The sequence below is a fragment of the Zophobas morio genome, unplaced genomic scaffold (genome assembly GCF_036711695.1).
Source record: "Zophobas morio isolate AGI-343-1 ecotype UQ-CSIRO unplaced genomic scaffold, CSIRO_AGI_Zmor_V1 ptg000081l, whole genome shotgun sequence".
Lineage (NCBI taxonomy): Eukaryota > Metazoa > Arthropoda > Insecta > Coleoptera > Tenebrionidae > Zophobas > Zophobas morio.
Window position 1 is genome coordinate 789,347 of NW_026972186.1, and position 13,410 is coordinate 802,756.

Sequence of the window (13,410 nt, forward strand, 5' to 3'; positions counted from 1 at the left end):
GAAAAAAACACTCGAGGCTCCCGACATTCTTGTACAACTAAATAAAGATACTCAAATGGTCTATAGTCATTTCAACAGAACTTCCCACTTTCCTAATAAAGGACAACCGGCCAATCTTTCCTATCCAACCACTATCGCTGATTCTTGCAAATCCAATTCCCGCCGAGATTATCAACCCGCGCCCTTTCCCACTGCACCATCCCCCGTTTCCCACGCATCCACTCGATTTGCCACCCATCTATTCATTACGAATTAACACAATATATCTTCCTGCTTCCTGGTCCAAGCATCCCCCGTTTAGCTCAAACAATGACCACCCCTCGCTCTCGCAATGCACTTGCTAGTTACCCGCGTTCCCACGGGCCACCCTCAAAACGCAATTCGCCGCCCTTCGACAATGCCACCCTCCACTTGATCCGCCGTAAACACAAACACACCCGGAGGAATCCATCAGCCTAATCATCGGACGATTAAATTAATAACGCAATATGCTAAAGCGGGGTGCGCAGCATCCCTCGGGAGGGTCACACGCGACCTCGGCCGTTCCCACGGGACGTAATTGCCGGACGGCGGCGCGGCGGCGGTAGGCGGCTTCCTAGGGCGCCGATGTTGTCTATCCAGGGCGCGGCGCTTTATGGCCTCCCACAGCACTTCTTTCGATTCCGATTATCGCAGGCATCTCGGAGTAAGTCAAAGCAAGCGCAACTCGGTGAGCAGAAATCGCCGATCATGCGAGGTGTGTTTGCGCATAATTAACGCCATTGACAAATAGCGTCGTTGCAAAACACACACTGAACTTGCGGACAATGTGGCCAACTTTTCCGTCTGAAAACAAACAATCGCGGATTTGTGCTGCGTAACGTGTAATTAACGGCACAAAGGAGAGCGATGAATAGAAGGCCCGTTTTAATTGATTCGGGCATCGGGAAGACGGAAAAATGGGCCGGATTTGTGCAAGAAGCGTAATTTCGTGTTGCGAAAGCGAGAACTGGATCGCTAATGAGTGACGGTTAACATTTGACCCATCCGAGTGGAAATTAACATTTAAGAGAGACCCTGATATTAGATCGAACGTATACGGGACCGCTTTGTGCGCTCGTAAATCACAGATATTAATTGAAGCTAATTTAATTAGGGCAGGAACGCCCGGCGAGCCGGAGCGACGTCGTGAGATGCTGGCGGTATCAGTGGAGATTATCAATCGAGAGGAAATTGTTATTTTATTTGCAAAATCAAAAAAAATATATTACTCTGAAGCAAATTTTTAGGTTGGCAATTCTGAATTATTGGCAGCAATGTTAACATATTAGGTCGCAGCGGTTAGTTTTGACATGAGCGCCCATAAACACTAATGAAAAGATGGCAGCTACTGAATTCGTTACCAAAAGATTTTGAATGTTTGCGCCGGAATTCTCATGAAAACATAACCCTATTTTCAGATTTTAATACAATTCGAGACAATGCCATCAATTTTTTAAGGGGATGTTAGAACATGTACGATGATCGCGATAATGACCTTCGTTGCCTATGAAACTTCTGAGTATAGACTAACTGAAAACATTTTGAAGTCGCTAATGTTTGAAGGAATTTCAAATAGTTTTGTGATTTTTAAGAGTTTGGAAGGATCCTCGGAACCCCTAGTGTCTATTTTTATAGAATTGAGAAGAATCTCCTGGTTTCCTGATGTTTTCTTTTTGGAAGAATCTGAAAGAATCTTAGAAGCCTATGGCGTTTTTTTATTGAAAGAATTCAAAACAATTTAGGGTGTTTTTTGAAAAAATTTAAAAACCCTAGTCCTTAGTATTTTATTTCTGAAAAATCCTATAGTCGCCTAATCATTTATTTTTTGACAATGTGGAAAGAATGTTGGGTATCTCCACGTTTTATTTTTAGCAGAAGTTGAAAGAATCTTGGAGGCTCTTAGTATTTTATTTTTTGAAGGAATTAAAGAATCTTGAGGGATCCTAGTGTCTTATTTTTTGAAGAAGTTGAAGTTGAAAAAATCTTGGGGGTTCTGAATGTTTTAGTTTTTGAAGATGTTCAAAGAAATAATCTTGAGGTCTCCTAGTGTTTTATTTTTGAAGAAGTGGAAAGACTCTTGCGAGCTCCAAGTGTTTTTTTTAAAGAATCTCAGAGGTTTTACTATTTGAACAAGTTGAAAGCATCTTGGGAGCTTCTAATGTTTTATTTTTTGAAGAACTTGAGAGAATCTTGAGGGTCCCTACTGTTTCATCTTTTGAAGAAATTGAAGAACTCTTGAATGTTCCCGTTGTTTTATTTTTTGAAGAAATTGAAAGATTCTTGTTGGCTCTTAGTGTTTTAGTTTTGTAGAAATTGGAAGAATCTTGAGGGTTCCTTGTGTTTTATATTTTGAAGAAGTTGAAGAAATCTTGAGGACTCCTATTTTTTTATTTTTTGAAGAAGTTGAAAGAATCTCAGGGCTCCCTAGTGTTTTGTTCCTTAAACAACTTGAAAGAATCTTGAGGGTTCCTAGTGTATCATCTTTTGACGAAATTGTAGAAATCTTGAAGGTTGGTTTAGTTTTTTTCGAAGAAGAAGATGTGGAAAGAATCTTTCGGGGCTCTAAGTGTTTTTTTTTTTGAGGAAGCTGAAAGAATTTCAGGGGTTCCTTGTGTTTTGTTTTTTGAAGAACTTGAAAGAATCTTGAGAGTTCCTAGTGTTTCATCTTTTGAAGAAATTGAAGAAATCTTGAGGGTTCCTTTGGTTTTTTTTGAAGAAGTAGTTGAAAGAATCTTGCGGCTTCCAAGTGTTTTTTTTTAAAGCTGAACGAATCTCATGGGTTCCTAGTGTTTTGTTTTTAGAAGAATTTGAAAGAATCTTGAAGACTACTAGGGTTTCACTATTTGAAGAATTTGAAAGCATCTTAGGAGCTCCTAATGTTTTATTTTTTGAAGAAGTTGGAAGAATCTGAAGGTCCCTAGTGTTTTATCTTTTGAAGAAATTAAAGAAATCCTGAGGGTTCCTTTAGTTTTTTTTGAAGAAGAAGAACAATCTTGCGGGCTCCAAGCGTTTTTTTTTTGAAGAAGCAGAGAGAATCTTAGAGGTCCCTAGTGTTTTGTTTTTTGAAGAACTTGAAAAAATCTTGAGGGCTTCTAAGATTTTACTTTCTGAAGAACTTGAAAAAATCTTGAGGGTCCCTAGTGTTCAATTTTGAAGAATTTGAAGAACTCTTGAGGGTTCCTGTTGTTTTATTTTTGAAGAAATTGAAAGATTCTTGTTGGCTCTTTGTGTTTTATGTAGTTTTTGAAGAAAATGAAAGAAATAAACTTGAGGGTCCCTAGTGTTTTAGTTTTTGTAGAAATCGGATGAATCTTGAGGTCTCCTAGTGTTTTATATTTTGCAGAAGTTGAAGGAATCTTGAGGGCTCCTACTTTTTTATTTTTTGAAGAAGTTGAAAGAATCTCAGGGGTCCCTAGTGTTTTGTTTTTTAAAGAGCTTGCAAGAATCTTGAGGTCTGCTAGAGTTTTACTATTTGAAGAAGTTGGAAGAATCTTGAGGGTTCCTAGTGTATCATCTCTTGACGAAATGGAAGAAATCTTGAGGGTTTCTTTAGTTTTTTTTCGAAGAAGAAGTTGAAAGAATCTTGCGGTTTCCAAGTGTTTTTTTTTTAAAGCTGAACGAATCTCAGGGGTTCCTAGTGTTTTGTTTTTTGAAGAATTTGAAAGAATCTTGAAGACTACTAGGGTTTCACTATTTGAAGAATTTAAAACCATCTTCGGAGCTCCTAATGTTTCATTTTTTGAAGAAGTTGGAAGAATCTTGAGTCTCTAGTCTTTCATCTTTTCAAGAAATCTTGAGGGTTCCTTTCGTTCTTTTTTTGAAGAAGAAAAAGTTGAAAGAATCTTGCTGGCCTCAAGTGTTTTTTTTTAAGAAGCTGAAAGAATCTCAGGGGTCTCAAGTGTTTTCTTTTTGAAGAACTTGAAAAAATCTTGAGGTCTCCTAGTGTCTAATTTTTTGGAGAATTTGAAGAAATCTTAAGGATTCCTGTTGTTTTTATTTTTTGAAGAAATCTTGAGGGCTCCTAGTGTTTTATATTTTGAAGAAGGTGCACGAATCTTGAGGGATCTTATTTTTTATTTGTTGAAGAAGTTGCAAGAATCTTAGAACTCCCTAGCATTTCGTTTTTTGAAAAACTTGAAGAGAATGTTGAGGGTCTAGTGTTCCTTTTTTTGAAGAAATTGAAGAAATCTTGAGGGTTCCTGTTGTTTTATTTTTTGAAGAAACTGAAAGAAACTTGTTGGCCCTTAGTGTTTTATTTTTTGAACCAAAGAAAAAAATATTCTTGAGGATTTCTAGTGTTTTAGTCTTTGAAGAAGTTGAAAGAATCGTGAGGGCTCTTAGGGTTTTATTTTTTGAAGAAGTTGGAAAAATGTTGGAGGTTCTTAGTGTTTTGTTTATTGAAGAAGTTGAAAAAATCTTGGTAGTTCTTAGTGTTTTAATTTTTGAAGAAGTTAAAAAAGATATTCTTGGGTGTCCCTTGTATATTAGTTTTTGAAGAATTGGAGAAATATTGAGGACTCCTAGTGTTTTATTTTTTAAAGAAATCGAAAGGATCTTGAGAATTCACAGTGTTTTATTTTCTGAATAATTTGAAAGAATTTTGGGGTTTAGTTTTTAAAGAAATTGAAGAAGCCTTGAGGGCTCTTAATGTTCTATTTGTTGAATAAGTTGAAGGAATCTTGAGGTTCCGAAGTGTTTTAATTTTTGAAGGAATTGAAACAATTTTGAAGATACCTAGTGTTTAATTTTTAAAGAGGTTGAATGAAATAATCGTGGGGGCTATTAGTGACTTATCTTTGGAAGAAGTTAAAGAAATCTTGAGGGCTTTTAGTATTTCATTTTTTAAAGAAATCGCAAGAATCGTGTCGTGTTGAAATTTTGGGGCTTCTAGTGCTTAAATTTTCGAATAATTTGAAAAAAAAATCTTGGTGGTTCCTAGTGTTTTGTTTTTGAAAAAATTGAAGGGAACTTGACGGTTTCTAGTGTTTTACTTTTGAAGAATTGGAAAGAATCGTGGACATTCCTAGTTTAAATTTCTGTTGTTTTTTAATTCAAATTTTCTGAAATAATCTCGGGGACTAATTTGTTTTTTTGTTTTTTTTTGTTTTTAAAAGTATGACTGACTAATGCATCGTACGAATGCTAAAAAATATGCATTGATATATCTTGAAAATCTGTACATCTCATGTAATTTTCCATTGCATGGAAATGCGCCTATTTTAACCCAGTTTTGCGCATAAAAATCCGCTCTCTGAATGTTACAACAACTCTCATTAATATAATTTCCTCATTGTCAATCTACGCAAAATAAGAAAAAATACCACACACACAGTTGTTGACTTAATACCACCAACAATCCAATAAAAATGAAAGTCCGAAATCCGCTAATCCAAACGGATATTACACACAGTGCGATTCCATAACTCATTGTCCATTCATTACCTTGAGCAAAAAGCGACAATCACCTGAAAGGCAAAACGCCAAAATTAAGTTGTAAAACATGAAACCGCTCATACACGACTATCCTTCAAATTGACACTAAACCCATTCTCGCTCCGGCCGCCGATAAATCGCCCGACTCTCGAAAATGTCTCAAAACCCACCGATCCGTCCGACACTCGAACCGATTGGGAAATAAAAGCGCAAAGCAACGAGATCATTAGCGCTGCCCCGACAATAATTAATGTCCGAATCGTTTTAAAGAGCCCACGATTTTGCAATTAAGATAAAAGCGACGTTACAAGGAAAAAATCCTTTCAAAACATACAGCTCAATTAGTGGCCAATTAAAGCTGAAAATGAGCGCATTAGTATCTTGAGTCGCGACCGTAAATTACGCGCCGCAAAAGCGCAATTACAGAGGAGGAACGCGAATTCGCGCTGGTTGTGAGCTTTCGGACGGAAAAGGACGCCGAATTTTAGAAGCGCAGCCTTCGGTCGATTGGGGCTAAATGCTCTATTTGTTGCCGATACGAATAATGGAGCACTGTAATTGCCGGCTTTATGTCGATACACTCCTTGAATAATTGAGCGCAGAGCTACAGGGTGTCGGTGGAAAGGTGTAACATTGTTGTGCGGTGGCTAACGCAACGACGGAGGATTTTTTAAAAGTTCTTCAAATTTCGACCCATTTTCTTTTCAAGGATGTCTCGATTACAAATTATTGCTTTTTAATGCGACAATTGCACTTGCTGTTTCCCAGCGCGAACTGAAAGTGTCCTCTCGTATCCTGTTTTTTTCCTCTAATTGCGCCAATTCAGTTTTTATGAGAAAACTAATACCAGTGTCGTGCATGGGAAAATAAAAGTCTGATTTAGCCGTGCAAGCGACACCTTTCACGGATTAGCGAAAAAACGCACCTCCTTTGCATGCTAATAAATTAACGAGCATGTTGTACCTGTCGTAATTGTTGTTATTTAAATAATTGCCGTAATTACCGTGTGTTTGAGGAAGCCTGCAGTGTTCATTGTCAATTTGTGTGCGTAACTTTACGTGTTTGTTATTATTCATTCGGGTCTTTGACGGCTCGTGTGTGCAAATTAATGATTACGACGTGCATTGTGAGCTTTCAGATGGCAGAAGGTTGCTGAAATCAATCAAGATCGTTGCCACTTTCGATTTCGTTTGTCGTTTTTCGCTCCAGTTTAGTCTTCTTTCGTAATAAATACGTCAAAGCTATCCTCTATAATTAAGCGGAGTTCGTTTTATTCCACCATTAAAGTTGCATTAGCGGCGTGCGCTCTACTGAAACGAATCTTTTAATTTGTTTATTAACGGTATCGCGTACAGCTCGTCTGTGTTAAAAGTGATATTTTCTTTATTCGCTGCTCGTAAAACCGCTCCATCTTAAACGATATTGTGTTGGAGAAATAGAGACTTTAACGACCGCCTCGACTGCTACTCGTAACGCTGACCAAACTGTTTATTAACACGCGAATTAAATTCTGCGTGATTTAAGATTATACTCGCTACGGCGAGATCGTAAATTGTCAGTATAACCACCCCGTTGACTCGGAAGCGGGCAGGAGGTACGGTTTTTCAGAGCGGAATAAATAAAAATTTTTCGCAACGATTTTCAAAAATGATGCACCTCGGAGCTCTTCTCCGGCGATAAAACCGGCGTAAAATAACTCAATTAATTTTTACGAGTCCTCGAGCTCGACTGGTTTCCTCATTATTCCCATCAACATCTCCATTAGTTTTCCCCCGTCGGCTTGGCCGATTTTTCAGCGTCCAGCGAACTTTCGCGCATTTCGCAATCCCCTCGAGTGAGCATTGTCGCAGTTATGATAAAGCGCATTGCGCACTTTGCGCAACACAATGCGGCGCATTTTTCGCGCAACTCACCTGCGTTAGTAAAATTGCTTCATTTCGTGTTGTACCGCCTGTAATTCTCTTCACACTGGCTGATTTTATTGTCCGCGCGGACTTCCTCGTCGTAACCGGAGGACTGGGTGCCGATAAACGGCTCTAATTTATTAAGTACGAGTGCGAGCGAGTTTATCTGGGGACATAAGCCAACTTCCATAACGAGTTTGTGGTGGATGGGACGCAGCGGCGGAGCGTTGTGGCAGTTTTTTGAAAAAAAATTATACCAAGCTTAATTTTGATGGTAGTGTGATTACTGAGAGCTTTGTTTGTACGTGCCTGCGAAATCTGGTGACGTCATTTTCGCATAAAATTCGACGGTGCGCCACTGGCGGGACGTGGACGAGTGCACGGGCGTGGGCGAGGTCGTTGGGCATTTTCATGCATTTTCTGCGTTTCTGGTCAACGCTTGGAAAGCTGATTTATGGGCAACGTGCAGACAAATAAGCGGCGAGTACGTGCATAGTATTATATCTACCGTATAATTGATTACAATTTATAACGTAGAGCGCTGCGGGGTGTACGTCAAGAAAAATGGAAACAGATTCTGAAAAGGAGAAATTAAAAAAAGTCTGAAAGAAAAATAAACGGTTAGTGATGAATAAAGCAAAGGAAAAGCGTAAAATTTGTAGAGATTTATACGTAACTTTCCTCGTGTCTGAAGCACAACAAATACGACATCGTGTCATAGGTATTTATGACTTACGTTATGTGAGGCTTTTTGTTTTTCTCAGGATATACTAGGTCATTTTAGGTTATCTTCGACTAGGTGAAGCTTTCTCAAGTTGAGTCAGGTCAGGTCAGCTCGAGTCAGGTCTCTAATTATAAGATTCTGGTAGAGTCTTGGTCAGAACTTTTACTGAACAGACTGGCCTATATTCTCCTTTGTTTCCTTTTAATTCTTTGATCTGTCTATGAAAATTAACTTCGATTGTTTCCAAATCGCCAGGAATTTATTTGTCTTGTAAGAGCTCGTTTAAAAGTCCTTGTAATATCCTGACTCAGCTTGGATGGATTGTTTCACGTGTGCAGTTGCAGATCATTGAATACAAGAGCTTTTTTTGTTTCAATTTAGTTGTAATTTTGAACAAATGGTAAATATTGAAAATTTAGGTATTTTGTGTAATGTTGGTTGCATACCTAACCAAAATTAGCTGCCTAAATGAAATTCATAGCAATCACACAGGTAGCTAATTACCAATTAAACGTAAATTTACAAAGATATGATAATTGTAAGAAACAGAAACTTGTTTGACTAAACTTACAATATCAATATTTAGTTTGAAATTGTGTTTAGGTTAGATAATAACTTGAAACGTTTGGAAAATATAAAAATGTGAAAGGACTTGATGGAATTATGTAATCATAATTAAAAAATTGCCTTAAGTTGGTGAATTCCTTTTTTAACATTTAATAAGACATTTATGAATTATAAACAAAAACAAAACCATCAAACGAAAAATCCATTAAATTGATAACCAACTAAACACTGGAGAAGATGTTCAAAATTCCTGCCTTGTGCATATAAGTAGGTATGCTTATTTTGATAATTTATATAGTACTTGCTAAGATAAAACTGACTTTAGCAAATGATATACCTTTTAAAAAATAGAGGGCGGGTGGGAGGGATTAGTACCTGTTAAGATAAGATCGATTTTGGCAAATGACATACCCTCTAAGAAAAACGAGGGTGGGTGGATGGGGCTAGTACCTGTTAAGACTAATTTTGGCAAATGACATATTCTCTAAGGAAAACGAGGGTGGGTGGGCGGGGCTAGTACCTGCTAAGATAAGAGTGACTTGGCAAATGATATACACTCCAAGAAAACAGAGGGCGGGTGGGCGAGGCCAGTACCTGCTAAGATAAAACTGATTTTGACTTTGAGCATTTTTAAAAATGGCACAAAATACTAGATGCTAAAAAATGTTTAAAAAACTTTTACTCTTTTGAACTTCAATTTACGAAAACCCAACACGAACTAATTGATACAGGAAGAGAACTCGCAAAGAAAATTGTAGGAGGACTTGGTGTATTTAACACTTCCTAGAAAAGCAAGAGACAACTTGTGTCGGGGTCTGTAAATGGGTCTTTTAATTATTTTAAAACCTATCTACTAAAATTTGTTCTTTGTTATGCAAAAACTAGACCCACCCACCCGCCTTTTATTTTCTTAGAGGGTATATCATTTGCCAAACTTAGTCTTATCTTAGCAGGTACTAGCCCCGCCCACCCACCCTTTGTTTTCTTGGAGGGTATATCATTTGCCAAAATCAGTCTTATCCTTAGTAAGTAGCAAGTACTATCTCCACCCACCCGCCCTCTATTTTCTTAGAGGGTAAATCATTTGCCAAAATCAGTCTTATTTCAGGAAGTACTAGCTATCGCCCACCCACCCTCTATTTTCTTAAAGAGTAGGTATATCATTTGCCAAAGTCAGTCTTATCTTAGCAAGAACTTGCTATAACGTAGAATTTCGAGTTAAAGAGATCAAAATACGTCAAAATTTCATTAAAATGCACGGAATTCGATTGATAGAGGTTCGAGCTATAGAAGTTCGACTAAATTTAATATTTCTTGATTTATACCCTAAAACGCTGTTATTTTGTTAGATTCTTTTTACTTTTCCTTCCAATTGTCTTTATCTTGGTGTGAATTGAATTTTTGTTTACTTTTTAATCATATTTATTTAACGTGCCCTGAATTGATTTAACTTGAATCAGCCTGATCTGAAAAAAGTTCACCTTACTAACCATCAATAACCAAAGATAACCTCATAAACTTTGATATATAATTACAATTATTATATTGTTACGAAATACACCCTTACGCTGCCTCGGTGCGACGCCTATGGCCGTCGAGAACTCTCTGGTCTTACGCCGGTGATGATTCATCCTCAATGCCACTGAGCCTCAGAGCGCTAAAGAAACGCCTGGAAACGGAAGTCTCAAATTAGGATTCCGGAGAAGTCTAGAAGCGGTGACGTAGGGTTTCGAGAAGGACTGCATATGGTTTAAATAGAGTCTACCTTTGGGGGACGAATTATTCAGCTAGTTGAATCAAGAGAAGTTGCGCTGGAATTATTTTATAATCGTTGTGATAGTTAGTCGTGTAAATTCTAGTTAGTAAAGAATAAATTGTTGAGCTTTAACCCACACCGAATTCAATCACACGTTCAACGTGACAATATTATTGTATAACGCAAGATAACACAGTGTGATGATTAAAACACATGGGTTTACTTTCTAAGGCATTAATAACACAAAAATATCGAGTTTTCTATAAATCCTGACCTAACCTAAATCGACCCGCCTTATCTGACAAAACTCCACGTAACCTGAGATAACCTAAAATAACTGATAAAGCATCCCTGTTTCCGTGAAAACCCGTTCGGAGCTGACTCAACTTGACCTGTCCTTACTTGACTTAACTTGAAGTGCAACATTGTTTGTGCTTTAATAAATTATTTATTTTTTACTTCCTGAACGTAAGCTAAGGAAGTATAGTAAACGAGTCCATCGGGCGAATGGCCACTTTATTTTTTCGACGTTTCATGACGCCTAGAGTATGAAAAAAGTAGTCTCCCATTTCCGTCTGTCAGAGTGTCTGGTGTCTGTATCTATTTTATGAGACACGTAATCTCAGAAACTGCTGGACTGATTGTCGTCAAATTTTGTATATACAGGGTGCTGAACAATGACGTACCAACTTTATGACAGGTTGTTGAGGACCGTTGAGAAAAAATAATTTAAAAAATTTTTTGGGGTAAAATTTTACCATATTCTAATTCATTACCTAGTGTTGGATACATGAAATCAATTAGATTTCCATTATTCAAAATAATTTTGGAGGTATCTTGTTTTCATAGTTTTCTTCGTTTTATAATACAACAAAAAACTTAAAAATTTTTTAAGATGAATTGCAAGATTGTGGCTAATTTTTAGAGTTTTTTGATTTATCGGTCTAAATCGATATTTGTTTCTGTAAGTAAATGTCAAATTGACCTAAAGAAATTTTTTATGATTTTTCCCGAACTTAGGCCTGTGAACTTAATAATGTACCGCTGAGTTGGTGCGACATTTTTACAGCAACCTGTATATTAGAAATCTGATGTAGATGTTAAATGCTAACCAAAATTTTGATAATCATCCCCACCAACAATTTAATGACGACATTTTAAAGTATTTTAAAAATGTAAAACCTTCTCGGGGACGCCAAATGTCTTTTTTAACATCTTCTCAGGGGTCCCAACTGTCTTTTTTAAAAATGTGAAACCTTCTCGGGGCTCCCAACTTTTTTTTTTAATCTGCAACCTTCTCGGGGGTTCAAACTGTCTTTTTTAAAAATGTAAAACCTTCTCAGGGCCCAATGTCTTTTTTTTTCTTAATGTGAAACCTTGTCGGGGGTCCCAATTGTCGTTTTTAAAAATGTAAAATCTTCTCGGAGGTGTCAAATGTCGTTTTTTTTAAGAATGTGAAACCTTCTCGGGGGCCCTAGGTGAGATTGTCCCCACTAAAAACTGATGACGTCATCAAAAACAAATTATTAAGAAAATACACCTTCCCCTGTGAATTTTTTTTTTATTTCAGAAACCTTCGGTTTACTTTCGCTGAAATGCCTAAATCTTCTATTTCCACGTCGTTTCTGGCCTTTATCCTCGCAATAACCGTCCATTCCGCGGCCATAAGCCAAAGCGAAATACCTGTGCGATACAAAACCCCCCGACAATGCATCGCAAAGAATGAACTTTACCTACCTGTCGTTCTGATTTGCCAAGTCGAAAATATATTTCACCTCGATAATCATTGTCAAGCATTGAAAGCGGAGCCCGTTTTTGTCCGGGCGAACGAAATTCTCGAGATGCAAAGAGATAAAGTATCATCGTCTTGCGCTCCACAAAGAGAATACGGAGAAATCCGTTTTATGGGAGAACGTCTGGAGAGCTTAATGGGACGGTATTGTGGCGAAAATCGTAAAAAATCGCGTAACCTAATCGGGGGTATCGAATTATGACTTCCGTCTCGGCGAGATTTGATTTTTTGCTTTCGGTAATGGTGTTTGGGTGCGAGTGGGAGACGGGGGTTCTAATTTAAGCAGACGACAAAAGAGCACATGTGGAAGAGGATATCGCGCGACATAACGGTCCAAAACACCTGCCTGGGGCGAGATTTGCTCCCGTGCAGGGGTGGCTTCGGAGCTTGGGCTTAATAAATCGGGAGCGGATTGGCATGGGTGGCGTTTGACTCGGAACAAAGGGAATTGAAGGGAATGCTAACGGAAAGTGGAGGATTTCATAGAAAAAATATGACCTTGTTTTGGAACCATATAACCGCTATGACTAAGTACATAATTTTCATATTCACACACTTCGTTATTATGTATCTTATTACACAGCCTTAAGGAATTTAGACATAACCTTCACTTTAAAATGGTTGTTTTAACCCCTCAACTTTTACTTAAACCGGATTCTAAAACTATCCATGAAAATAAAATATCTGTCCGGAAAACGTTTTTTTGGTTTTTGTTGTGTCGGTGTATTACTGGTTGCGTTCAAAAATCATCGTGACCCTATGACACTACAACTGTAAGACGTAACCCTCGAACTTTGATCATGTCCTGCGACTTCTCGAGCAGATGTACCTTCGAAGGCGTCATCCACACGTGTAGCCACGCGTATTCTTGCACACACACGTGTCCGCCGCACTAGGAAGGGGGTGGAGTCCGCCTGCCTCTTTCCGTATTGTTTAACATCGCTGCAAGATTAATCATGCCTTGCACTGGCACTAAGCACAATCGCTTATTCATTTTTCGTCCTGATAACCCCTTTACACCATGACAGATGTACCGACTCAAGATAGCAGATGTATCTATGCGTAAAACTGACAGAGGCCCTTGTCTTGTATTGACAGGTGACGACGATATCGTGTTTGGATTCGATTCGATTTTTATCGTGTTTGGACACCGATAACGAGAAAATCCGGATTTCTCGAAACGGCTTGTTTGCTCCTCAAACTCGGAGCGTTT